The sequence below is a fragment of the Myxine glutinosa genome, chromosome 1, assembly GCF_964187855.1.
Source record: "Myxine glutinosa chromosome 1, kmMyxGlut1.1, whole genome shotgun sequence".
NCBI lineage: Eukaryota > Metazoa > Chordata > Myxini > Myxiniformes > Myxinidae > Myxine > Myxine glutinosa.
In genome coordinates this window covers 225,752,961-225,776,028 of record NC_136261.1, presented here as the reverse complement: position 1 = coordinate 225,776,028, position 23,068 = coordinate 225,752,961, and the positions used below count along the sequence as shown (strand labels likewise).

The 23,068-nt window shown below is 45.8% G+C and overlaps 1 long non-coding RNA gene across 1 annotated transcript; it reads right to left on the bottom strand.

The window, feature by feature from the left end:
- Positions 1–469: 469 nt before the first annotated feature.
- Positions 470–22,599, bottom strand: LOC137412668 (uncharacterized). The gene is made up of 2 exons (XR_010981527.1): positions 22,484–22,599; positions 470–905 (listed from the first exon to the last, which is right to left on the bottom strand). It is a non-coding gene; the product is annotated as an uncharacterized LOC137412668 (long non-coding RNA).
- Between the last annotated feature and the right edge of the window lie 469 nt (positions 22,600–23,068).

Sequence of the window (23,068 nt, the reverse complement as noted above, 5' to 3'; positions counted from 1 at the left end):
AGGAGAAGCCTTTGGCGTTTGGTCTGGGAAACTCCTTTAATCCTCTGCTGCTCTCTTTCCCCTCCCCTCTCCGCCTCCCCTAGACCAGTGATGACCCCCGCAACCCTTCGCCCAGCAACCCACAGGTAATGTGCCGCCTTGTCGCGACTAAAGGCGTCTTGTCCCGTTCTCCCACTAAAACCACCCCATTGAGGCCAAACAAATGCTTTAAAGCACATAAATGACAGATTACGGAGGGTAAAAATCAAATAAAAGGACAAAAGGGATGGCGGTTTTAGACACATACATGAGGACAGGTTGCTGATATCGATCTAGACATAATAACGACGCATATTTTATGCACTTCCTCGAGGCACTGACACGAGTGCATTAGTTACTCAGAGTATATCACGTAGAAAATATTTTCGGACACTAATATGTCCCGTCTGTTATTAAACAGGTGAAACCAATGTATGACATGAGGCAAAAGGTGATTTCATAAAGAATATTTATTAATCCCTAATGTCTGCCTTTATAATATTTATACTAATTTATACTGATATTTTATATTTATACTGAAGAAACACTCAGTGATTAAAAATCCCCAGATTATAAAACACACTTGTCACATATTTGAATGCAGCTATGCATTAACTTACTTTCAAGGTGGTAACTTATCTCCGGTAACCAGTTCTTAAAACATAAGACTTCAGCGGGCTACAATTGATCAGAGTCGGTACTTCCCAAGTTCAAATGATCTTGTCCAGCTGGTGTGTACAGGTTGAAGTCTGACTGCGCCAGTCGCGTTGCAAGTCCTCCAGGTGAGCTGGTATCACCGAAGCGAGCAGATGAATCCGAGTCCGCAGATCAAACTGAGCGACGTTGAATTCCAGAAAGTGCATTCAGAACAAAATGCATACAGGTACCTGAAGAATGAGGAGAGAGTGAGAAAGAGAGTGTGGATGGACAAGCTGTCCTAAATCTGATGCAAGCTCTCATGCTGATTTTTATGTTTCACACAAGGCCACTCAGAAGCTTGGTGTCTTGGTGTCTTGGTGTCTCTGTGGACAACGTTGCCTTGGTCCCGTTCAGTGTGTCCCATAATAAGTCTTTCCCCCAGTCCATTTCTCTTTTATGTCCAATTCAGACATTAGCCGAAACACAGCTTTGGCCAAAGTAATTTGTCAAGCCACCTGGACATGAGCCCCCATCTACTTATTCTTATCAGCAGCCTTGAAATTGCTCTCTTCTACAGCAGCCACCTGGACAAAGCTGCCCAGCTTTAAGATTAAGTTCAACACAGTGCATGCTTTATTTAATTTAAATTACCTTCAACCACAGTACATTGTAACTTAATACCACCTATTAATTAAAATGGTACATTATTTCGTAACATGCTCCCCCATCTGAAAAAAATGTTTGACCTCAGCAAGAACGTTTTTACCTTTTACATCAAGCCGAAACAACAAAATTCCACAGTTATAAATAGTGTTACGTTTATGGGGGGGTAGGCAATGCAATACCATAGTCTAGGTATAATTGTATGGTATAGTGTGCTCCGAATGTCGTGATGAAGAAGAAGAACCCCCATGTACCATAAGTAGGGAATCCGTTAGACCGGATGTCGTGTAAATGTATAATTGTCCCCATGACGAGGGGTGGGGTTATGTTAATTAGTTAGGGATTAATGGTAAATTCCATGTATGTAAATCGCCTCTGTACTTTTCCCCTTGTTCCTCATGACACGCACCACACACATAGCCAAGCCAAGCAATCAGCATGAATTATACCATCAAATAAAAGTAAGCAGAACAGGATATTGAACAATACCACTGGCACTGCCAGCCGCCACATTGCAGCATCAAGCAGGCAGGTCCATGAGGCCACGCCCTGAAGAGCAGTGATTGGTCCGGTACGAGAGAGCGATGAGATGGGACTCGCTGATAGGAGCATGGCGCGACATCGTCGGATGACGTAAGAGCCCTGGGTACAAAAGATTTGGGGTCCCAACATTTTCTCTCTCTCCGGCTGGCCTCCATTACGAGCAGTTGTATATCTCACTCGGTTCCTGGTGTTAGTGGAAGGCCGATGCCTTTGTGTGCTCTCTTGAGCCAGAGACATTGAAAGCGAACAGTCACGGTTTTCTTCCTGGTGTCCTGGGTTTACTGCAGACGGTCGCGGCTCGTGCATTCTTTCTTCTTCGTCCGGGCGATCAGTTGAGCGGCCGCATTTTCCTTTCCCTGGCTCATTGGTGCTGGGGTGCGGGGGCTGTCCGCGCGGTGCTGTGTGGAAGAGACAAGAACAGGCGCAGCCTGCTCGCTTCGCGCTCGACGGCTGGAGGAGCAAACTGCATGCTAAGGCCTGGTTCCCGCGCACGGACTTCACGCCAACCAGTGTGCTTTCCCACGCAGGGAAGCGGGGGCCTGTGACAATCCAGGATGATCGAGGGGACCAGAGCTAAGTACACACACACACATATTTATTTTCCAGTTATTTTTCCCCATGTGTTGTTTACGAGTCCGTGTGGAGAGTCCCTCGATTAGGAATCATAGTTTTATAGTGCATTTCTTTGTTTCCTGGCTTTATTTTAATAAACCTTTTAAATTTTGCATGAGAATTCCATGTCGTGTTGAGTTGAATAACAGGGTCTAAGACATCTGGTGGAGTCCGTACAGGTAAGAGCTTCGCTACCCTCCACTGACCTATCCCGCGCATATAAAGAAGGTCCGCCATTGTTGACAACGCCTCGGAGTGTATAGCTCGTTCGGCTATCCGTCCCCAGGAGTGTTCACCCTGGGAACGCGACAATAGCATTGAGAAATACAAAAAAAACTAGAACAGCACTCAGTGGAGAGCAAACCTCCGCCAGCTGGACAGTTTATGTTTTGTATCCCAGAGTAGACCAGAAAATCACAATACAGAATCACATTCAATCAAAATCATCCGTCCACAACTTTTTGAGATATCGTGCAATAGATCGTTTTTGGCCCTGTCTCCCAATAGTGAAGAATCACTTAAAAAATTATACTAGCCGGATCCAGATCCGGATCTTCACAAAAATTGAATCGATTCTTCCTCGTCACACACACAACCTGTCCACCGTGTTTCGTCCAAATCCATCCATAACTTTTTGAGATATCCTGCTATATGTTGGTGTTAGCCCGATCACTCAATGGTGAAGAATCACTTACAAATTAAATAATTATCATATCCGAAGCCACATTCAGATCTTCACCAAAATCTAATCGAATCGTCCTTGTCAGACACACAACCTGTCCACCAAGTTTCGTCCAAATCCGTCCACAACGTTTTGACATATATTGTTCACAAACAAAGAAAAACATACAGACAGGGGTGAAACATAACCTCCATCCACCTTTGGTGGCAGAGGTAACAAAACAGCTTATCCTTTTTAATGCTTCCCAACTGCCAACGAGCACAATTCCAATTATTCAGATATTGAAAGAGTATCTTCAATCACAGCGTTTTTGCCTTTGATGTGTTTCATTTCCAAGTTGAATTCTTGTAAAGACAAGCTCCATCTCATCAATCTCTGATTTTTATTCCTCATTTCATGAAGAAAAGTTAACGGATTGTGATCTGTGAAAACAATTACTGGAAAAGTAGTTATACCCAGGCATACCTCAAACTGTTGCAAAGCTAGCAGAAGAGCCAGGGTCTCCATTTCTATTGTCGAATAGTTGCGTTTGTGAAAGTTAATGTTACCTACCACTGCCCACCTCCACTCATCCATTCCTCCTTTTTGGGAACCAACTTCCACATTCTCTTCAACCTCATTCTTCCCTGCATGTCTTCAAGAGAGTTGTTCACCACGATGTCAGATCATCCCCCATTCAAAACAATAATCTTCTTCGCCACCAATAACCCTCCCCAAGCCCACATATTTCCAAATTTCCTTCCTGAGAGTTTGCTTCTCTGTATCCATCTTGTCCACCTCCTGCGTCCTCCACTACCCCTCCTTCCTCCAAGTCAATTTCTCAAATTTGTCCCTCATTCTTGCTGTTGGTGTTACTGTTCCCCCCATCTTTCTCCTGTACCTTTTGTTATATTGAGTCCTGATCCATTCTGTGTTCTAGCTCTTCCACGAGCCTTGACTTTGTATACCAAAAAAGTGCACCATTACTGATTTAAAGTACAATAAGAGTATGTACAATACTTTCAAGAAGAAAGTATTCACACCCCTTGATTTTTTTTGACATTTTGTTCTATCACAGCAAAAATGCCACAGTAAAACGCATTACATTGAGATTTTTTGTCACTGATTTACATAATACCCCATAATGTCAAAGGGGAAAAAATTTAAAATCGCAATTTCTACAAAATAATTAAAAGTGAAAAGCTGAAATGTCTCGAGTATTCATCCCCTTGCTATGACACTCCAAATTGAGCTCAGATGCATCCAATTTCCTTTAAGCAACCTTGAGATGTCTCTACAACTTGATTGGAGTGCACCTGTGGCCAATTAAATTGATTGGACATGATTTGGAAAGAAATACACCTTTCTATATAAGGTCCCACAGTTGACATGCATGTCAGAGCAGAAACTCTACCATGAAGTCCAAGGAACTGTCCATATAACTCAGAGATAGAATTGTGAGGAGGCATAGATCTGGGGAAGGGTACAAAACAATTTATCGAGTGTTGAATGTTCCCAAGAGCACAGTGAGCTCCATCATTAGGAAATGGAAATAATATGGAACTACCCAGACTCTTCATAGAGCTGGCTGTCTGACCAAACTGAGCAACCGGGCAAGAAGAACCTTTGTCAGGGAGGTGACCAAGAACCCAATGACCACTCTAACAGAACTACAGAGTTCCTTAGCTGAGATGAAAGAATGTGCCAAAAGGACAACAGCCTCTGCCACACTTCACAAATCGAGGCTTTATGGGAGAGTGGCCAGATGTAAGCCACTCCTGAGAAAAAATCACATGACAGCACACCTGGAGTTTGCCAAGAGGCACGTGAAAGACTCTGAGAGCATGAGGAAAAATATTCTGTCGTCAGATGAGACAAAAATTGAACTATTTGGCCGGAATGCAAAGCATTACATCTGGCAGAAACCGAGCACAGCTCATCACCCATCTAACACCATCCCTACAGTGACGCATGGTGGTGGCAGCATCACGCTATGGGGATGCTTTTCAGCGACAAGGACTGGGAGACTTGTGAGGTTAGAGGGAACAATGAATGGAGCCAAATACAGGCAAATCCTTGTGGAGAACCTGCTTCAGAGTGAAAAAACCTTCGACTGTGGCGAAGATTTACATTCCAACAGGACAATGACCCCAAGCATACAGCCAAAGCAAAACTGAATGGCTTCAGAACAAGAATGTGAAGGTCGTGATTGGCCTGGCCAAAGCTCACACTTGAATCCCATTGAGAATCAGTGGAAAAACTTGAAGATTGCTGTTCACCGACACTCCCCATCCAACTTGTCAGAGCTTGAGCAAATCTGCAACGAAGAATGGGAGAAACTCCCCAAATACCGATGCGCAAAGTTGATACAGACATAACAAAGAAGACTCGAAGCTGTAATCGCTGCCAAAGGCACTTCTACATAGTATTGTTGACTTAAGGGTTGAATAATTATGTAAATAGATATTTCTGTATTTCATTTTGAATAATTTTGTGAAAATCTCGATTGAAAAACTCCACTTTGACATTATGGGGTATTATGTGTATATAATTTTTAAAATTCTCAATTTAATCCATTTTAAATTCAGGCTGTAACACAACAAAATGTGAAAAAGGTCAAGGGGTGTCAATACTTTCTGAAGACACTGTATCGAGTATGTTGCAGATCTTTGTCTTTTTCTCAGTTGATTTCCCGAAATCTGCTTTGCTTGTTGAAACGTTTTTTTGTTTGTTTTTTTTTGTTTTTTGTATACAAGATCGAGGCTCGTGAAAGAGCGAACATTAATCACACAGAAAGACAAACAGACACACAAAACAAATAACATCGGGAGCGGTAGACAAGATGGGGAGAGAGGGGGAAGGACACAAACACAACATTTGAGAGCAGGGACCGAGAGACATGGAGACATCGAGAGAACTGTGGGAGGGAGAGGGCTTTGGGGGGGAGGCATGGGAAGGGGGGGGGGGTGGGAGAGGTATAAAACATATGGACACTGCCAAGACTTCCAGGAAAGAAGTTGGAATTTCAAACAAGGTGGATCTGGGGTGAATTAGTGGGGGTAGAAAAGATCAAGGTTTTGGATGGGGGAAGATAAGAGATGGTGGTGAACAGCTGTTTTGAAGACCTGGAGGGAGGAGTGTGATTGAAGTGAGTGTGGGAGTTTGTTCCAGAGGCGGGAGAAAAGAGGAATGAAAGAGTGAAGGTGAGCAGAGAGCCGAGATTTCGGCAGTTTAACCATCAGAGGGTGGCTGGCAGATCTTGTGCGACCTGTAGGAATATTTGGGGGACAGAGCACAGAGAGAGCTGGGGGAGCAAGGCTGGAGAGGAGTCGATAGAAGACAGAAAGACCACCTACCTGCCTGCGGTGAGTGAGTGAAAGGCCCTCAGAGATAGCTTCATCGCAGGACATTCCAATGATTCTGAAAGCTTTGGTTTCAACAACGTGAAGCCGAGCTAGGTGTGAGACAGGAGCACCGGCCCAGAGGGGACAACAGTATTCCATTGAGCTGCGGATGAAAGCCTTGTATGTGGTGAGGAGCTCAGGTGTGCCAAGGAAGGACTTTGCACGATGGAGGATGCCCAGTCGGCGACTGGCTTTGGAGGCCAGCTTGGAAATGTGGTTTTCCCAAGAAAGATCATGGCAGATGGTGAGACCCAAAAGCTTGAGCGACAGAACTTCTTGGAGAGGATTGTTGAGAAAGTAGATGGGAGGGTTGTCCAGTCGAGCTTTTCGGAGAGACATAGTAAGAGTGTGAGATTTGTCAGGATTGAAAGACATGTTCCACATGTTTGACCAGTCTGTGATTTTGTCCAGGTCTTCAGAGAGTGAGGAGGCTGCTGACTGCCGATCTGAGGGAAGAGGAATGGAGCGGCAGAGAGTGGAGTCATCAGCAAAGAGATACAGAGGATTTTCCAGAGAGTCGGAGAGATCATTGATAAAGACCAGAAAAAGCACAGGGCCCAGCACACTGCCTTGGGGAACTCCAGCCTGAATGGGAAGGGGAGATGAGAGAAATCCATTCAGGGCCACACGTTGACTACGACCAGAGAGGAAGTCCGCAAGCCATGCATGGAGATTTCCATGGATACCATAGGAGGAGAGTTTGGTGAGCAGAGCTGGGTGCCAGACCGTATCGAAGGCACGTGATATGTCAAGGGAGACAGCTCTGATTTCCTGTTTGGCATTGAGGACCTCCATCCATTGTTGAGACAGCAGAAGCAGCATGTCCAGAGTAGAGTGACCTGGTCTGAAACCAAATTGATGATCAGAGATCAAGCCATTGGAGAAGAGGAAAGATTTCATATCCGAAGCAATGATGGATTCCATGACTTTGCTGATAATTGGGAGCAGGCTGATTGGTCTGTAGTTGCAAGGATCTGTTTTTGCACCTTTTTTGTGTAAAGCGGTAATGTTTGCTGATTTTCACGATGCTGGCAGATGACCTTGAGCAAAGGATAGGGTGAAAAGAACAGAGAGAGGGTGAGATAGAGCGGCAGAGCAGGATTTTAGGACCCGTGGGCTGATGCCATCTGGTCCAGTTGCAGAATCAGAGTCGAGGTTTGACAAAAACTCCTCCACCTTGTCAGGAGAGAAGGTCACAGAGTCCAGGAGCAGTTTGGTTCGACTGGGAAAGGTGGGAACAGAGAGAGATGGGTTTGGGACTAAGGATTTTGAGGCAAACACAGAGTTGAGGCATTCGGCTTTGTCACGTGCGATGTCAACTGTGTGGCCATTTGAGGTAAGGGAGGGGATGGAGGGGGAACAAACACCAGAAACGGATTTGACCAGACGCCACCAGGATTTGGAGGAAGGAGACAGGTTTGAGAGTTCATTCTTGAGTGAGGAGAGATAGTGCTTCCTGGCACTCCTGAGGGTAGACACACACTTGTTCCGAGCTTGGTGGAAGGAACTGAGATTTCCTTCAGTTGGATTAGCCTTCCAAGAGGCAAAGGCAAGTTGTTTCAGGGCAACTGCCTCACCACAAGATTCAGTGTACCATGGACGGGAGGAAGGGTAAGACAACTGAAGGTGAGATGGGATAAATCTGTGCATGAGAGAGATCAGTTTGCTTTGGAAGAATTCCCAGGAAGAATTGATGTCAGAGGCAGTGGAGATGGGAGACCAATCCAGACGATTGATGGCTGCTTGAAGACCGTCCCAGTCGGCCTGAGTGAAATGCCAGACTCGTCGACGCTGAGGAGGCTCTCTGAGAATGGCCAGAGAGATGTCCACTTTGACAAGCAGATGATCAGAAGAACCGATTGGAGCAGAAGAAGAGCAGCAGACATTAGCAGGGAAGTTAGTCATAACCAAGATCAGTTTGCCGTTTTCCTCTTTGCATTCGTCGTTTTTGTCTTTTCCCCTCATTGGGCAGCTACGGTGCGATACGGCCAAAGTTCGGGTGGAATCGGGTAAGTTTGTTAGGTCGCGGTCACCAACCGCTCGGTCTATAACATCTAACTGCGATCTGTAACAATTCTGTAACAATCTGTAACAAGCAATATCTAGAAGAGAAGATACTCCATTGGCTGAGATCCGGGTCGGGAAATTGACAGATTGTGTCAATCCCAATGAGTCACAGAAGTCCTTTGCTGAGGTGCCATGACTGGTGAGAGAGGAACCCACACCCAACCAGGTGGCATGATGACAATTGAAGTCACCACATATGAGGAAGAGAGAGTTGGGATGAGTGGATAGAAGTTGGTCCATGTTGTCAGACAGTGAAATGTAGATGGAGTCATCACTGTTTGGGGGACGGTACAGAACACATATGAACAAAAGGTGGGAGCGGAGAGGAAGCCGTAGCCAGAGGTACTCCTGGGGGTGAGGAGGAGAGAGGGCAGTGCAAGGAGAGTGAGGAAGAGAGTTTTTGATAAAGATAGCCACCCCACTACCAGGCCGAGGCTCAGGTCTATCATACCGGAGGAGGGAGTAAACAGGAAGAGATATTAAGGAATCAGAGACATCTTGAAGGAGGAAAGTCTCTGTTAAGCAGATCAAGTCTGGATTGTCAGAAGCAACCTGTATGGAGAGATCAGTCAGGTTTGAGCGAAGGCCCCGGATGTTTGAGGTCCATACCGTTAATGAAGAGAGAGGGGGAGCATCGGGTACAGGACAGGGGAGGGGAGGAGCAGGGTAAGATGAAGGATGAGAGGGGGAGGTAGGGAGAGCAGTTGTTAGTGTGTCAGCGATTGCAGAAGAGTTCCAAGAAAGGGAAGGATGAGGAGGATGAAAGGTTTGAAGGTGAAGGGATGAGGCACAGAGAGGGGTTGTTTGAGGGGGGCAGAGGAAAGAAGAAGGTTGAGGGGGGTGGAGGTATGAGATAGAAGGGAGACGAAGTGGGGAGGAGGCAGCTTTGAGGAGGAGGGGGGAGGAGGGAGAATTGGAGAGGAATGGTATGGGGGGAGATTTGAATGGGAGGGGTTGGGGGGGAGTTTTGAAGGGGAGGAGTGAGGGGGGAGTTTAGGAGGGGAAGGGCAAGGGGGGAGTTCAGGAGTGGAAGGGCAAGGGGGGAGTTCAGGAGTGGTGGGGTAGGGGGGGAGTTTAAGAGTGGCGGGGCAAGGGGGGAGTTTAGGAGTGTAGGTGCAAGGGGAGGGATTTGGATGGGAGGGGCAAGAGGGGAGTTTAGAAAGTGGATGATTAATGAAAGACGAACATTGAAAACAAATTGGGTTTGTTGTGATTTTCAAGTTAGCAATCCGGTTCAGAATGATGGAGGAGGGATGGAATGAATGTGAATTTAGACCATGTAGTGAGGGAGACGTATAAGATATTGAATTTCTTTTTTTTGAGGTGGAATGAGTTGGAGAGGAAATTGAGAAAAGCCTTTTAAATAGGAAGAAAAACAGCGTGTTGTAAAATACCACTGAGTAAAACACTGAAGGGGAAAGGTTATACATATTTAAATAATATTTAAACAGAACCGTGAACAATCTTATGTGCACAAAAATACCAACGGGGGGAGAGCCGAGAGGGACCACCACGAGTCACGTGAAGGGCAAACGGTGGCAAACGGTTTACTATTTGTACATTGAATTGTAGCCTTGAATCCACCTGCAGCCTTGAATTGTCAATCGATCGTCGTAGTGTCCAACCAGTATCAGAAAAAAAGCAATCTTAGGAACAGTAGAGATGGCATTTCAGAAAAAAAATAAGAGACAACCTGCTCTGATAGCATAATACCAGCATCCTTATGGAAAAGTAGAAATGCCATATTCATGTATTTTTCCTTGTGGAAAGACAAACTTCACCGAAAATGTCAAAGCACTGCTGTCAAAAATTCCATGTAGCCTTGCTTGTGTGAGCAACACATTGACCTTTGACTTGTTATTTACCTGATTATGAGGATCCAGATTGTATGAGTCATGCATGATTCAGTTGGCAACAAGAAAGCTAATGCTGATACATGTAAACTTGTTTCTGAATTTCTTACCTATAAAACAGAAAATGATATTTGATAACTCTGACTTATACCCGCAGCTTTTGGAGAAGAGATGATTTGATAAGTGTAGACTATTTTCACGGGATTTATTTTTTCCTTTGATGGTGTTCTGCTTCAAGGCAGGATATTAGTACTGCCAAAGCAACCCCTGGGCAAGGATGACATTGCTATATTTAACAAACAAATGCCATGTGTGGAGGGGAAGGTACAAAAAGCAATAGGAACAAATAATCAGTACATAATAAATAAACAATCCCCTTAGCCACTGCTGATCATACGCATTACGCACCGACAATTAATTGCTTTGCATACCGGCAGCTGAAGCATGAGGAGAGAAAGAGAGAAAGAGAGAAAGAGAGAAGGAGAGAAGGAGAGAAGGAGAGAAGGAGAGAAGGAGAGAAGGAGAGAAGGAGAGAAGGAGAGAAGGAGAGAAGGAGAGAAGGAGAGAAGGAGAGAAGGAGAGAGAGAGAAGGAGAGAGAGAGAGAGAGAGAGAGAGAGAGAGAGAGAGAGAGAGAGAGTTTGACGTTTACATCCTTTTATTACATCTGTTCGACTCCCTGATGCCTGATCCCTGATGTTGGGCTAGCGGCTATGGTGCTGGCTTAGGATCCTAGGATCCTGGGTTCGAATCCCGGTCGATCGCTGAATTAACGCCAGGGGGGTTGACTCAGCCTGTCATCCTTCCGAGGTCGGCAAATTGAGTACCAGTTCACTGGTAATTCCCTGTTTGTCGTTAAAGGCGGCAAAAAGGGTTGGCGTCAGGAAGGGCATCCGGCCGTAAAACATTGCTTCAAAAAGGGGACCGAAAAACAACAACAACCACGGTTCCCGAAAAAGGCCAACCCCCGCTTTGCGGGGAAAAATGGCCTCTAAAGGTGGTTATTTATATTTTATATATTACAAAAATATCAAAAAGTATATTTTGTAAAACGTATAAATACAACCATTTCACAAAGCATTTCACAAATCAGAGGTAAAAAAACAAGCAAAACCATTTTAAAGGGAACATTTACATGAAGACCATTAGTACATCAAGAAAGGGAACAGGAAAAAAATAATAAACTGTTTTGCTCCTCACAAAGAAATCATATCATGCTCGAGGAGTGATCAATCTGTGAGAGAGAGAAAGAGAGAGAGAAAGACTTTGACTTTTAAGCTCTTTTTATTATAAAAGTATAAAACAAGAATACCACCAAAAGCAATCAATCAGTAAAATCATAGCAATCCCGAAAGGAAAAAAACAAACGGTGCACTGCAAACCCAGCAACAGAAAGGTGCAAATGCCAGAAAAAAACAGCACACGATAAGAAACACCCGCACTGTATTATACGGAGATTAACAATTTGTTTTCCTGGACCTCACAAATCCCTCCAACACACCAAGTCGCAACAAAATTAGCAAGGTCGTTTGCCGTTTGGACACAGCCAAATTCAAGCTTGAGCCTTGCTGACACCAATGAACTAAAGAACACCATGATACTGCATTCCTGCATGGGTCTGCCGCCCAGCTTCGCCTTCCGCGACAGGTATACGGCCAGTTTAGCAGTAGCGGTTAGGAACCCGAATACAATGGATGTGGTTCCCTTTTTGGGAGGAAAGCCAAAGATGTAAGCTTTCAAAGAAAAGGTAACCTGCAATCTATGGGAAATAAAATTTAACCAATGAAACAAAGGAGAAAGTCTTTCACAATTAATGAAAGCATGAAGCAAATCTTCCCTCGCCGGACAAAAGGGGCAACAGCCGGAAATGGGGGAAAAAAAACGGATGACAGCATTGGAAGGAACAATCCAGTGGGCCAAACGCCACTGAAGGTCACCTGTTCTTTTAGAAATAAGTCCAGCATACATTGTATCCCATAAAGGCTCAGAGGGGGGACCGGGAGGCAAGAGTCCTTTCCACCGGGTAACCCCAGCTAGAGGTGGGTCCCCAAGAAGAAGTTTCACACAAGACCTATAGATACTCTTGCTGCTCATGCCATGGAAGGGGGGTGACCCTGCGCTCATGGGGGGCAGCTCGTTTGGGGTAAAAGTGACCCCTAATTTTGGGACTGTGGGCTCGACCTCTATGTCCTGCGTCCAATGTAGGCCTAGCTGGTGGCCCTTTCGGATCACCGCTCTTAGTATATTCTCGATTTGCCTCCTGGACCGAACACCTGTTAGGTCCGCCAGCTCGTTCGCAGGCTTCCATCCCTGTCCAGAGTCGTGTCGGAGATGACACACTTTCAGGATGTTGGCCGCTATAAAATGCTGGCAGAAGTCGCGGCTCCTCGGGATATCGGGGAAAAGTGGGTTGAAAAATAAAGGCTCATGTGCATACATGTTAGTGCCATACGAGTCTGTTTGGCGACTTATCGAAACGCCCTGCCAGGCATTCAAGAGGCTCTGATAAAAAACTGGGAGCAGAGATGTATCGGTGTGTTGAAGGTTGGTCAGGAAAAGTTCCTGTCCGTATCCGAGCCTCCCAGCTCGTTGAAGAATGGAGCAGGCTAAGGGCTTTCCTGGTAGGTGTTCTGCATACAGCAAGCGTTGGATGGAGCGGAGCCGGAAGGCCAACAGGCGGCATTTCACATCGACTAGGCCATGACCACCCTCGGCCAAGGGACAACATATGGCGCTGGGTCGAAGCCAGTGGTAGCCTCCCCAAAAAAAATCCACCAGTTTCCTCTGGATAGCTTGGAGCAAAACCTCCGGTGGTTGCAGGCAGATGAACCGGTGCCACAAAAGGGTAGTGACGAGGTTGTTGACAACTAGCACGCGACCCTTATAGGACAGGTGGGGTAGAGCTCTTTTCCATCGGCTCAAACGCCCGTCTACCTGGTCAATGATCCTGTCCCAATTGTTCTGGGCATACTGAGGAGGTCCGAGGAAGACGCCCAAATACTTGATGCCATCGTTTGCCCACACTAGTTCTGCAGGAAGGGGAGGTGGTGGTAATAACGGTGGCATAGATAAGTCGTTTTTTGGAAAGGGGATCCACAGAGCCTTGCTTTTCCCCCAATTACACCTTAATGATGAGGCAAGGTTGAAGTCCGACAAACACTTTGCCATGGCGTCACTGTCGCATTTTCTTTTTATAATGACACACAGGTCGTCGGCATAAGCTGACAGGGTCAAAGGTGGGTGTCCTGGAGAAAGGGCAAGTCCAGGGATATCCTTTCTGAGGGCGATTAAGAGGGGCTCCAAGGCGAGGGCAAATAATAGACCTGAAAGTGGACAACCTTGCCTTACCCCTCTCTGAACCTTTATGGGTGGGCAAAATTTGTTGTTAACTTTGATCAGGCTGGAGATGTTTGCATATAACAAAGCTATGTAGGCTCTAAAATTTGTGCCAAGCCCGCAAGCTTGTAACACATGACACAAAAACTCATGATCAATGCTATCAAAGGCTTTTGCCAGGTCAAGAAACACCAATCCAAAATCCTCTTTAACACATTTACCAGTTAACAAATCTCTGACTAGGAATATGTTGTCATAGATGGATCTGCCAGGGATGCCGCAACTTTGATCAGGTGACACCAGGTCCCCGATAACTGTCTTCAACCGGTTCGCAAGGACCTTGGAAAACAGTTTGTAATCCGTGCACAACAACGAGATCGGACGCCAGTTTGACAGGTGTCGGAGATCGCCAGTCTTGGGTAGCAGGCAGAGTACTGCTCTTCTAAAACTGAGCGGTAATTCTCCGGATAAAAGAGATGCATCCAGAACATTGAGCAGCTCTGGGCCCAAAATGTCCCAGAATGCCGAAAGAAATTCGGCCGGTAGGCCATCGATGCCAGGGGCTTTTCCCGACTCCATCTCAGCGAGTGCACCGGATAGCTCTGGAAGGGTAATTGGAGCATCCAGTTCCAGACGTTGGGCCTCAGCCACGGAAGGAAGGTGAGAGGTCAAAACATTCATCATTTCGTGAGAAACTGTTTTGGCCTTGAAAAGTTCAGAAAAGAAATCAATTATATTTAATCTTATATCACTCGGATTTGTTAGGATGTTCCCCCCTGGGTCCAAAACCGAAGATATGAGTCGTGCTGGTTTCTCTATAGTTTCTAGGTGAAAGAAAGCCTTAGTTGGGGTATCTGAAACCTTTATATTTTGTATTCTTAGCCGAACTAGTGTGCCCGCTGCTTTTTCATGGATCAAATCCCTTAATTGGGCCTTCTTCTCGAGTAGCAACCGATAGTTCACTGGGTTGCTCTCATTGGCCAACTTGCTCTCTAACCTTAAGATGTCTGCTTCCAAGCAAGCCATCGTGATATGTTTTACATTGGTACAGTGCGAATTAAATTGTTGACAAAATACTCGAATTTGGGCCTTTAGGTTATCCCACCAGAGGCTAATTGAGGAGAAAGAAGATTTTTTAGTACTCATTTCAGCCCAGAAATCACGAAAGGAGTCTGTAAATAAACTGTCCTCTAAAAGTTTAACGTTAAACTTCCAGTAACTATTTCTGCATGTGGGTCGAGGAAAAGAAAGATCTAAGGTTACCATATGGTGGTCTGAAAACAATGACGGAAAACAACCTGACGAGGCCGCGACGTTCTTAAAGGGTACATTTATGTACCAGCGGTCGAGTCTTGCCGAAGACACCCGGCCATTGGCACATCGACACCAGGTAAACTGGACTGTGTTGGGGTGGTGCAATCGCCAAACATCCAGTAGACCGGCCGTCTTAAAGAAACGGGATAGGTCCGCATGGGACTCGGGGTGGGGTTCTGCCGAGTTTCTGTCTTTCGGAGGGTCAAAGGTGCAATTAAAGTCACCACCAATGCACACACATTGATCGAGATCAACTGATTTCAGGTGGTTTACCATGGAAGTGAAGAAGGCCTTTCGGTCCCTGCTCTCACTAGGTGCGTACACATTGAAAATGGTACAGCGGAAGTTTTGATGTGCAAGCTGGAGGGAAATAAGCCGGCCTTTTATGACTTCCTGAAAATGACAAGACTCGAAAGCTAGGCCTGGCTTTAGAAAAAACCCAACCCCAGCAGATGAGGCTGACAGATTGCTAAAATAGCATTGCCCTTTGAAAGTTTGGCACCAGTCATGTTCCACGTTAGGTGTGATGTGGGTCTCTTGTAGTAAAAGAACATTTGCCTTTTTACGGTCAAACAAGTTTTTGACTTGGGCCTGACGGAGGTGGCTTGCACCCCCACCATTCATGTTTAAGGTCGCAAAGGAAATGTTTTTCATTCCGTGGTAATGAAATCGCCCTGTGCTTGGGAACACTCTGCACCTGCTCGGGTAACAAACTTTCTTAACCTGTGGAGTTGAGATTTCGTCAGGTCAAAATCCTCACGCGCTTTGATTATTGACTTTGCGGTGCACATGAATGCAGCCAAGTCAGGGAAATTGTCTTTAATGACAATGTTGCGGTGACGATACGTTTCGTTAAGGAAGGTAAGAACGAGTTGAGGGGATACCTGCGAGTGACCTGTCATTGTTTGTGACAGCGCGGTTGCCTCAATGTCATCTTCGGACTCAGACACGTCAGATAACATGTCGTCGGGATCTGGGGTATTACCCGCTGCCCCCGCGGTCTTGTCTGGGGGCACCTTCACAAGTTTCTCGAGGTGTTCCCGAGTGCACTCGTTAACACTTTGGTGGATATTTGTTTCTGGGGTCGGAGCTTGGGTTTGAGATCCCGGCAAACTCAGATTTGCTGGCCCCGTTTGTACAGTGGGAGCGTTTATTGAATCCTTAGTCTGCTCGGTATTTAAAGGGGGGGCAGGCGGAAAACCATTTCCCAGCTCGGAAATGGTAATACTTTCACTGGAGGTTTCGCACTCGGAAACTTCCAGGTGAGAGGTACAAATTTTATTTTTTGGCTCATTTACATAATGAGACTCACTGGTGTCATTGGCAACGGTATCCATGTTCTCAGTTAGTGAGGGAATGTCAGAGGGGCACTCGGACACGTGTGCGCCGGAAATGGTGCCGCCCATGACCGCCTTCTTTGCAGCACCAGTGAAACTGCTTGGCGCTGGTGCTCTTCGCTTTTTAGAAAACACTGTGGATTCTTCGTTCATGGGTTCGGGAAAGGGGGCAATGCTAGTTGTGTCAGTCGCATCGGTGGGTGTCGTCACATTGGAATCGAAAAGCACCGGTGTGACAGACGACTCAGTCGGGGTGTCAGAAGGTACGGTCGGGGTGTCAGAAGGTACGGTCGGGGTGTCAGAAGGTACGGTCGGGGTGTCAGAAGGTACGGTCAGGGTGTCAGAAGGTACGGTCCGGGCGTCCGAAGGTGCGGTCGGGGTGTCAGAGGGTACGGTCCGGGTGACGGAAGGTACGGTCGGGGTGTCAGAAGGTACGGTCAGGGTGTCAGAAGGTACGGTCCGGGCGTCCGAAGGTGCGGTCGGGGTGTCAGAGGGTACGGTCCGGGTGACGGAAGGTACGGTAGGGGTGACAGGAGATACGGTCCGGGTGACGGAAGGTACGGTAGGGGTAACAGGAGATACGGTCCGGGTGTCAGCGAGCATGGTCGGGGTGTCACAAGGCGCGGTGGAGGGATTGGCCTTTTTGCAAGCCCTTTCGTTATGTCCCGGTTCACCACACTTCGGACAAGCGGCCCTAGGACAGAATCTTTTAACGTGTCCGAATTCTCCACAATTAAAGCAAGTTAAGGAGGCTGAGGAAGCATACATGTGGTATTCTCGATCATCCAACGATACTTTAAAGGATATATTTAAACCTGTATCGGCTCCGCGATCCGGGAGGATCATGTACACCTGCCTCCTAAAGCTCATCACGTGTTTAACACGATCACTGCGACACCCGAGCGGGATCATTGAGATTCGGGAAACAATTTTTCCATAACGAGACAGAACAGATAGGAGTTTCTCGCCTGGCACAAATGGTGGGACGTTGGATATTGTTATCTTGGTCGCCGGCGTATCCATAGGGGATACCGTAATGTAATGGCCCCCTTTTATGGTTAGACCGGTACTAACGACGTCATGGACGAGTTTTTCTTCTGACACGAAGACAACAAATTTTTGGTTCATTCGTGACGCCGCACGAACATTACCGTCTCCTATGATGGATCCCACGGCAAGGATAATGTCCTCAGTAGGAGCTCCTTCGGGCGGAACACATGCGAATGCATGCTTACGTGTCAATTTCTCGAACGCCTCGCAACGAGAGCGTGTATTCGCCATACCGGCGAAATCCCCCCCCCCCCCCCCCTTGTCCGAACCGGACAAGAAGGTGTCAAACCTAAATAATCAAACTAAAGTAAATAATAAACGTGCATTATAAGCGCAAAAAAGGCTTACAAAGCGTCGTCAAAGCCAGTAGGCCGCACCCAAAATGGGCTCGCTCTCAATCCTCTCTCTCTTGAAGACAAGGGTACAGAACGGATGGAAACACGATGCCGAAGCACAACGGATGGAAAAGGAGAGGGAGGGGGGGCAGGGGAGGGCAGGAGAGGAGAAAAACTCACAAAGAACTCACTACACCACAGAGCAGTTGCTCACAGCCGCCATGACGCCACACCCACCACAAACGGCCAGCAGGGGGCGCGAGAGAGAGAGAGAGAGAGAGAGACCGGGAGAGAGAGAGAGAGAGAGAGAGAGAGAGAGAGAGAGAGTGTGTGTGGATGGATAAGCTGTTTGCCCATCTCGATGTGACCTGTAGCCTTACTTGTGTGAGCGACCACTAGAATCCAGTGGTATTCAGGGCAGGAATTAGTACTTTGTTTGGGATATCAACAATAGCTCACCTACTCTTCCTGAAGGACCCCATGAGATCTTCAACGTCCACAAACTAATGCTGGCAGACGGGGACGCCCAGGTTAACCTCCATCCGAGGGACAGCAAACACATTGGTGAATCACTCTTCCTGTGAAACACCAGTGTGACAGTTTGGAGCAGTATGACAGATTCAAACCCAGGTGAGACAGCTCAGAGGTGAGTATGCATATCTCTAGGCCATACTGTCAGACCGTTTAGCCTGGTGTTGGCTTAGCGGTTAGGGTGCCGGGTTGGGATCCTAGGATCCTGGGTTCGAATCCCGGTGATCGCTGAATTAACACCAGGGGGGTTGACTCAGCCTGTCATCCTTCCGAGGTCGGCAAATTTGAGTACCAGTTCGCTGGTAATTCCCTGTGTGTCGCAAGAGGCGACCAACAGGGTTGGTGGCAGGGAGGGCATCCGGCAATAAAACATTGCTTTAAAAAGGGGACCATGGTGCCCAGAAAAGGCCAACCCCTGCTCTGCGGGGGGGGAAATGGCCTCTAAAGGTGGTTCATACTGTTTCCGTTTGGTGGCCCTTTCAGGCGATTACGCTAAAACAAAAGATGCGCAATCTTTATATTCACCTGGCTTGTTTGCTTGGTTGTGAATGAGTGTTATGCTTCAAAAGGGCATGCTTTGAAAACAACAATAATTGTTTTTGATTATGTAAGCTGTTTTCTTAAACCGGTTAAAATACAAGCACCAGCCGCTCAAGCAAGTGTAACTGAGTGAATTTCCCACTGCTAGCAACGGTACCCGCCCTATGGGCGGGGCTTCAATTGGGAGGCCCAAATGAAAAGGCAAAATATCAGAAATTGAAGGCTTTTTTTATTTTAAACGATTCATATAAACATCCGTTAAATCATATCACACGCAAATCATCAAATTCTAAACAGTATTTGTAGAATTTCAATAAAAGCCACATCACTGTTCATATCGGTAAATGTTATTCCATCGTGTTTGGAAAAACGGGAAAATTGGACAAATTGGAAATTTAGAAAAACAATATTGCCTATTTTACTCCCAGGGGTCCCAGGAATACCCACCCAAAATATCGTTGCGATTGGTTCAGCCGTTTTTGCGGTACTTGGGAACAGACGGACAGACAGACATTTGGTGAATTATAGTAAGATATAACAAAATAAACAAAACAAGCATTCTGAGTATTGCGCTGCAATACATGTCCCCTACCGGCAGTGTGAATTATACAATTACCAACTCACGGTCCTCGGTAGCCTGGCGTTGGCTTAGCGGTTAGGGTGCCGGCTTGGGATCCTAGGATCCTGGGTTCGAATCCCGGTCGATCGTTGAATTAACGCCAGGGGGGTTGACTCAGCCTGTCATCCTTCCGAGGTCGGCAAATTGAGTACCAGCTTGCTGGGATGAATGATCACGGTGTGTACCCCGATTCAGAATAGGCACACTGTATCCCTGCGCATCATAAGAGCGTGACCAAGGGTTGGCGTCAGGAAGGGCATCCGGCCATAAAAACATTGCCTCAAACAGGGAACCATGATTGTCATGGGGCCCACAAGGCTAACCCCCGCTCTAGCGGGGAAAATGGCCTTAAAACGATCATATTCACGGTCCTCGGTAACTTGGCTATAAATTATCCGATTTGCACCAAATAAAGTTCATGAATGGTTGCACAGACCCCTACTTCTCACTAAAAGTGGAAACAGAATGTAAATCGGAGTTCAAATAAGTCCGCAAGGTCGCTCCGTGGAGCAGCCTGCACGTATTGCACTGTATGAATTATATAATTATTACCAAAGTTCAAAGTGCCATAACTTTGTCAAAAATGATCGAAACGTCGTGAAGTTCGAACTTGATCTGTAACTTATCATGAGGAAACCATGTGCCAAGTTTGAAATCATTAGCATTAAGCGTTTAGAAAAAAAGTTCGGAAAGCTGTTCTTTGCATGACGGACTGACGGACGGACAGACTGACAGACTGACAGACGGAGAGACGGCGTGCAAACCCATAGTCCCCTCCGGTGTACACTGGTAGGGGACTAACAAGCATTCTGAGTATTGCGCTGCAATACATGTCCCCCACCGGCACTCTGTCGTCCGGAAAACTGTTGGGGAAATTACCAAAGTTCAAAGTGCCATAACTTTGTCAAACATGATCGAAACGTCGTGAAGTTCGAACTTGATCTGTAACTTATCATGAGAAAACCATGCACCAAGTTTGAAATCATTAGCATTAAGAGTTTAGAAAAAAAGTCCGGAAAACTGTTCTTTGTGTGATGGACTGACAGACTGACGGACGGACAGACTGACAGACTGACAGACAGACTGATAGACGGACAGACGGACGGATGGACGGACAGACAGACTGAGACTGACAGACGGACAGACGGACAGACTGACAGACTGACAGACTGACAGACTGACAGACTGACAGACTGACAGACTGACAGGCGGAGGGATGGAGTGCAAACCTATAGTCCCCTCCGGTGTACACCGGTAGGGGACTAATAAAGTTAGAAAAGTCCACCCACACACGCCTGACCAATGGTACACACAAGGCAGTGGTGAAAACAACTTTGGGTCTCACCTTCGATCTGCATACATGCAGTCACGTGATTCTCCCACCATGCTTGGGAGGTTATCTTACAGATGGCACAACGTGTGCACAGTCTTGGATGAAGATCATTCATAGGAATAAAACATCACACATAATTATCATTGCCAACTGTGCACCTGTATTAGTTGATGGTGCTTTCATTCTTGAATATCGATTTTCCAAATTCCAACCAGTTTTTTTTTTTGCGAAAACCTTTTTTCATCAACAAACTACTTGCGGTTAAAATAAAATTACTCATCATTACTCCCATGATGTCTCAATTTAATTTTTCAAAAAACGACAATAATTTATACAATAGTAATAATAATGCTGGGATTAACAGAGACATAGCTGACATAACCACAATTCCAAGGAGCCAGAGGCTTATTGCTGGCACGTGAAAAAGTTTTCCTGCTTGTGATTCATGTCAGGGTTTCAACTCCAAGTTATTCCATAATTGTAATTGTCTGACAATCTTACAATAGTGAAGCGGAAACACAACAGGCCATGTATAATACAAGCAAGATCTGCATAAAATATGGAGTTACATATAGTAAGGAAAAATGATACGAATACATCAGCCAGACTGACACACCAGACCGTCCAGGATCTTGCCACAGAAAACCTAAAAGAAAAAAAAAATAATGTAAATAAAGCTCAGAATTACTAGACTGATTTATCAGTATATCTGATAAATAGAGTATATATGGTAATGTTTCACTTCACATCTTTGTCACAGTTTGCTTTTAGCAGCAAATCTTGGACTGAAAAGGCAACACATGGCCTCCACCTATCATCTTACTATAATTCACCAAATGTCTGTCCGTCCGTCTGTTCCCAAGTACCGCAAAAACGGCTGAACCGATCGCAACGATATTTTGGGTGGGTAATCCTAGGACCCCCTGGAGTAAAATAGACTATATTGTTTTCCCAATTTTCCAATTTTTCAAATTTCCAATTTTTCCAATTTTCCAGTTTTTCCAAACACGGTGGAATAACATTTACCGATATGAACAGTGATGTGGCTTTTATTGATATTCTACAAATACTGTTTAGATTTTGATGATTTGTGTGTGATATGATTTAACGGATGTTTATATAAATCGTTTAAAATAAAATAAAAGCCTACAATTTCTGATATTTTGCCTTTTCATTTGGGCCTCCCAATTGAAGTGCTGGCACCGTGCTGGTATTTTAAAAAATACTGAAGAAGAGTCTCTGTCTCTCCAAAAATACCATTTGGCAAACCCTCCCATCTACTTCTTTAACAATCCTCTTGAAGAGGTTCATTCACTCAAATGTTTGGCCACACTATCAGCCATGATCTTTTTGGCCATATGACTTATTTAAGTTTTTACGACATAGACCGTAGGGCAGGCAATGCCATCTGGAACAGCATTTGTCTCCGTCCGGTGTATGTATGTCCCTCACAAAACATCTGGTCACATGACAGAGGGACAACAGATCCTCCACTCAGCATATCCAAGCCCGGCTACACCGTTGTTGGACTATTGGTCTTGTTTTCTTTTTTAAATACTGATTTGTTAAAAAAAATAAATGTGTTAGAGCCCCGTTGGGTGCAATGGAGGTGAATAATAAACAGCCACACCTCATAGAGTCACGGTCTATCACTGTTGTTGACATTGACGTTCTTCCTTTGCTGTTTAAGTCCCTGGATGGACCACACCTTGAATATGGGATCCCAGCTTGGCATCCAGGATACCTATCGGACATGGACAAACTGAAGAATGTGCAGAGAAAGGCAACAAAACTTGTATCTGCCATCAGACAACTACCCGACCAAGATAGACTATTGAGGCTTGGTATGCATTCTTTGCGGAGCAGGAGAAATAGCCTTCAGATATATAGGATCATACGCATTAACTGGATGTTACCAGATAATGTTACCATGCTACCATGTACCATGATGTAGCGTTAGCGTTACCATGACAGATGTAGCGATGTTACCAGATGTAGCGTATGTGACAAGGACGAAATGATTCGATTTTGGTGAAGATCCAGATTCGGATCCGGCTACTAGAATTTTTAAAGTGATTCTTCACCATTGGGAGATAGGGCCAAAAACGATACATAGCAGGATATCTCAAAAAGTTGTAGACGGATTTGGACGAAACTTGTTGAACAGGTTGGGTCTCTGACAAGGACAAATATATTAAATTTTGGTGAAGATGTG